We start from the raw sequence: 6,209 nt of genomic DNA on the forward strand, positions 1-6,209 counted from the left end.
ATTAAAACATGCTTCCAATTTAGCATTCTGCTTTATTCTTCATTTTCCTATATATATATATATATATATATATATATATACACATATACATACGTAGAGAGAGAGGTGGGGAGATTGGGAAAGGTACTCATCATGGAATAATGATTGCATGGACATAATTTTACAAATGGTGAGCGAGGGATAAATTTGCTTTTATCGATCCCTTCAACTATTTCATTGGTAACTTATTTTATCGATTCCAGATGGATAAATAGAAAACTCGACTCCGAAGGGATTTCCAATCGGAGTGCAAAATAATTCATTGTGAGAGGGGAGAGTAGTTGATTACATCGACCCCAGGGCTCGATTGGTACTTCTTGTATCGAACCCGAAAGGATGAAAGGGAACGTCAACTTCAGAATTTGAAATCAGAACCCAAAGACAGACGAAATACCACAATTCCAAAATTCCATAGGCATAGGAATGGCTGTGTGGTAAGTAGCTTGCTTACCAACCACATGGTTCCGGGTTCAGTCCCACTGCGTGGCACCTTGGGCAAGTGCCTATAGCCTCGGGCCGACCAAAGCCTTGTGAGTGGATTTGGTAGATGGAAACTGAAAGAAGCCTGTCGTATATATGTGTATGTATGTGTGTGTGTGTGTGTATGTTTGTGTGCCTGTGTTTGTCCCCCCAACATCGCTTGACAACCGATGCTGGTGTATTTACGTCCCTGTAACTTAGCGGTTTGGCAAAAGTGATCGATAGAATAAGTACTTTAAATGAAAGAGAATCAGGAGAAAATGGTACATGATATGAAATTAACGAAACCCGACTAAATATGAAAAAAGAAACTCAACATAAAAATGTTCTCTTATATCTTCTTCACGATCAGTTATAGTATCGTCTTTATGACATATTTACTCACAGCGCAAAAAGAAGGAATTAATGAAATTAGACATTACTCATTATACGCCATTTTAGACAGCATTGAGAAAAAATTGATTTGGAATCCAACAAAGAAAAGAATTTTCTTTTCTAGTCTAGGTACAAGGCCCGAAAATTTGGGGGAGGGGACCAGTCGATTGGATTGACTCCAGTACACAACTGGTACTTAATTTATCGACCCGGAAAGGATGAAAAGCAAAGTCGACCTCTGCGGTGTCTGTTTTATATTGGATTTACTCTGTCGTAAATAAAACTAGTTCCGTAAGAAATAAAACAATGTTTAAAAAACGCGTAATTTATTATCGGTTGTCATTATGGAGATAGCTTTTGCTCATTGAAATCCTGTTGAAAACAGTTTAAGTCTATTCAACATTTCAATTCTTTATTGATCAAACTTTTATACAAGACAAGAAGTCTTGTATAAAAGTTATTTTGACGTTTGAGTAGGAACACACACACACGCACGCATATATGTGTGTGTATGTATGTACGCACTTACATATATAATTTTCGTATTTATACACACGCATACATATGTACATAGTGTTTAAAGTTTTAATTAATTTTTGTTTAAATATCTGCCATTGAATACGGTAATTTTAATTAGATCTTACCTGAAATCATTAAATGTTGTTCTTCGCAGAGTGAAAATGCGAGACAGATAGATAGATAAGAGAGAGATTGAGAGGGAGAGAGAGAGAGAGAGAGAGAAAGAAAGAGAGAGTGTGTGTGAAAGAGAGAGGTTAAAGGGAGGGTTGGATAAAAGTGTGATTTGGTGGGGAAGGGGAGACGGTTGGTTTTCAAGACTGTCCAAGGAAAATATGAATGTGTGTGTGTGTATGGCACACACACACACACACACATGTATGTATAAAGAGAGAAAGAGAAAACAAATGGAGAGAGAGAGAGAGTGAGAAAGAGAGGCGATATAAAATGGAATGTTTTGTGACAACTTGAATGGAAATAATTTAAATGGATTTGAGAAAACAGTGGATATAATTATATCTTAGGTCTTTTATCATTTAATTGTTTCAGTCACAGGACTGCGGCCATGCTGGGGCACCACTTTGAATAATTATAGTTGAACGAATCGACTCCAGAACTTATTTGTTTAAGCCTCCCTCTTATTCTATTGGTGTCTTTTGCTGAACCGCTATGTTATGGGGACATTAACACATCAACACCCGTTGTCAAGCGTTGTTGGGGAACAAACACACACACTCCTTATGTAGGTAGGGTAACATCCCGGCTGTGTCCGCTTGAAGCATGTCTGCTTATTCCAGTTTTGCAATCCAGAATGTAATTGTATTGATATGAGGTACATATTGGAGTTGGAATTTTAGAAATATCGCTTGCAGAGAATTATTAAAGCAGAAAGTAAGAAAATTTTATCATTTGACTCTCTGTCTGAAAAACTTCTGATAGGAAATTTCTTACATGTTTTCTTTCAGCATGTACAACTTTATGATTCCTATTAGCTAATGAAATATGTGTAATGGTGATTAAATAATAATTAAAAAATCCAGCATCCTGTTCTATGTGTGTGTGTGCATGTGTCTCTGTGTGAGTGTATGAGAGAGAGAGAGAGAGAGAGAGAGAGAGTAGGTGGTAATAATAAATAAGAAATTTAATATCAGAATGCTAACTTAGCATTAAAAGTTATGTAACTTTTTTCTTCGTTTTTCTTTTTTATTTGGTCCCACAAGATCTTTATAATAAAGAGACAAAGAAACCTTGTAGAATCTGCGAAATATTTCTTTTGTATGCATTATTTCTGAGAAGTCCTTGACGTCTTAGAATTCTGTGCTGTTTATGAGTGACAAAGAATATTTTTGCCATTCTTAATCTCAAACCTATTTATATCATTGATAGATACAAAACAACAACAAATAAAAAATATAATCAAACATAAAATTAATACATAAAACCCCCCCCAAAAAAACGACGGTTGTGGGATGGTTGCAAATTCATTATTATAAAAGTTACGTCTTCAATTTGACAATCTGAGACAAATTCCTCAATAAATAAATAATTATAATAAAAAGACATTTCTTTTTAATATTAATGATGATAATGCAAAACTTTGCGACAAAAGATGAATAAAAAATATAATGTAAATTTACTTTTCAGAAATGGTATTTTTGACAGGTTTAAAAATCCTATTCTTTACAAACTGAATCATTAGCATAAAGACTTTGGTGTTAAAGAAATATCTTGAATTATTACCGGATGTCAAAATGACCGAAATGTTTTAGCAATCGGAAACGGTGAATAGGACATCTGCTTTAGTTTACGGCTTTATTTTCCCTGGTTATCTTTTATAATGATGTAATGTTAAACATGGTTGCGTGGTTAAGAAATTAGGTTCCCAGCTATGTGGCATCAGTTTCAATCCCACTGCATGGCAGACACCTTGAGCAATTATCTTCCACTATAGCTCTGGGCTGACTAAAATCTTTCGAGTGCATTTGGTTGACAGGAATTGAAAGAAGCATGCTGTATGTATAAATGTATGCATGTGTGTGTGTGTGTGTGTGTGTATATATATATTTTATATATATATATGATAACAAATTAAAGGCACATAATCAATGTATGTGTTTTGTTTGTTTCCTGGTTTGCTGTGGCTTAGCACTTGGGGGATGACCTCCTCATAACGCTGGGCGTTAAAACATTTGAAATTCATAGACAGGTGAGGCAACTCTCTTCTGATTAAATATATATATATTTATACACGCATACATGCACACACATGCACATACACTTTCAAGATTTTGCTTGATCTGAGGGCTAAGAAAATACACTTGCTCAAGGTGCCGTGTGGCAGAACTGAACCCAAGACTACATAGTTGGGAAGCAAGCTTCATAATCACACAACCAAACCAAACCTAAGTATGTTATTTCTAAGAATAATCATTGACCTTTCTAAACACGCACCACCCCTCTGTGAGCTCCCCACAATGCCTCCAAAGGGGTGTTACTGTTCAGATTAAGAACCACTAGCTTAATGTGTCTTTCTTTCTTTAAGAAGCTGACCCTGCTATCTCATTTGCAGACAGTCTATCTATCACACTATCTAATGTCTGGTTATAGAGTAACATTTAGGTGCTGCTATTTCTAGCAGCCGAACCAACCACATAGAGGTCTATGTTTTGTTAATATTGTTGATGTCATTGTTTAAGCCTCAGTCAGTTCCTACAAAGCATACTTATATTTAAAATCATTCCATTTATGACCATCTTGTATTAATTATTTTTTTTGGTCTAAGTGGAATGTATTTAGCCTTACCAAAGCGTCCTTCCCAGCATCCTTTATTTGAAAGATGTTTGTATGTTTCTATGTTATTTAAGGGAAATTTGGCTGCTATTTCCGATAGACTGAGTAACAAGATAGAGGTTCCTTATTGGGCCTCATTTTATTAATGTTGTGGTTATTTTATTTGATAGGTAAAATAAGATTCAATCACATTTTGAATATAGTTCCAGGCAGCTGATCACACAACCCTATTTTGAACAGAAAGGGAGCTGATGGGGAGGGCTTTCTTTTATAAATTGCCTACGGAACGTAACTTAATTTAGACATTGTGACTCTACTGACAGAAAGGAAACCACACTCTCTCCTAAACCTTCTTATTGAGTTTTCCATGATACAATATTGCTGAGATGAAATGCTCTGAATCAATAAATAAATAAATCAATAGAGGTTCTGGAATGTTGGCAAATACTAGTTAAAGGTAAGCAGGGAAGACAAGGGAAGGGGGGAAAATGGGATTATTAGAATAAAAAAAAAATTACCCCTAAAAGGCTTCGATCTGTCTTTGTTCTTTAAAATATCAACAGTTGATTCTAATCTAAATTTACTTTCCGAATTGCATGTCTCAGAGATATTGTGTAAAGAACATGCAGAGTGCAAGCAATATAGTTATTTATTGGTAAACCTATAGAAAAAAAAAATTAAAAAGAAAAAAAAACAAGACAAAAAGAAAACAAAAGCACAGGAGGGCGTTTTTCAATTCCCTATTTAAACATTTCCTGCAAATAATGCACCTAATTCAGTTAGCTGGTATTTTCAGCCCCTTGTTTTTCAAAAGGGATGCTGAGAAAGCTTTAAGGGAAGGAAGAAGAAATAGAAACCCATTGTTTGTTTGGGAGAATAAACAGCTTAATAGAACCCCTGTAATTGCAACCAAAAATCATTTTCCATTTAGGTGTTAAACTAAATCATCGTTTAACATCCGCTTTCCATGCTAGCATGGGTCGGACGATTTGACTGAGGACTGGTGAAACCGGATGGCAACACCAGGCTCCAATCTAAATTTGGCAGAGTTTCTACAGCTGGATGCCCTTCCTAACGCCAACCACTCAGAGAGTGTAGTAGGTGCTTTTACATGTCACCTGCATGAAGGCCAGTCAGGCGATACTGGCAACGGCCACGCTCGAAATGGTGTCTTTTATGTGCCACCCGCACAAGCCAGTCCAGGGGCACTGGCAACGATCTCGCTCGAAAATGTGGCATTAAAATGCTGACTACATGGTGAATGAATTGAAACTTTAATGGAGCTTTTCTTTTTTTCATATTGTGACTTGGATAGAAAAAAAAACAGGGTTAATGGTAGGAAGGACATGCAAGGACAAAAGCAATTGGCCCTAAACATCCTTATAATGGAAAAAAAAATATCTTTGTTCTTCTGTAACCTCAAGCTGACCATTGCTTTGCAAGTGAATTTAGTGGACAAACTGAATGGAAGCCCATCGTGTGTGTGTGTATGTATATATATATGTATATTTTGTGTGTGTGTGGTATATATATATGTATATATGTATATATATAAGTCAGTAAATAGTTGGGTTGTGTTAACCGCATGTGGAGAAATAATAGGAAAATGAAAAATAATAATAAGGCAGCATATTTTAATGAAGATTTCTCTGACCGGCTTTCATTGCTAAGTAAATTTTCAAGAAGAGGGAGAATGAAAATGTTTTTTACAAAGAAGTACAAAATGAAGAAAATAATATATAAAAAAAATAATATATAAAAAAATAAATATACCAATGCATTATATTGTCTTTGAGCTTTTGAAGTTCAATGGTAATTCATGTATATAATGGTTGAAAAAATAAGGATGCATGAGAGTTGAGAGTTGTGTTAGGTTTAACAGAAGGGTTAAAAGTTTGTGTTAAGCAGGAAGTGTGGTGTCAAAACAGGAAGTATGTGTAAGAGGAGACAAATGTTTTTAGTTGGAGTTATGAACTCTTTTTTTCAACAGGAAGTTTATGTCTGTTCCT

The sequence above is a fragment of the Octopus bimaculoides genome, chromosome 15, assembly GCF_001194135.2.
Source record: "Octopus bimaculoides isolate UCB-OBI-ISO-001 chromosome 15, ASM119413v2, whole genome shotgun sequence".
In the NCBI taxonomy this organism is placed as follows: domain Eukaryota; kingdom Metazoa; phylum Mollusca; class Cephalopoda; order Octopoda; family Octopodidae; genus Octopus; species Octopus bimaculoides.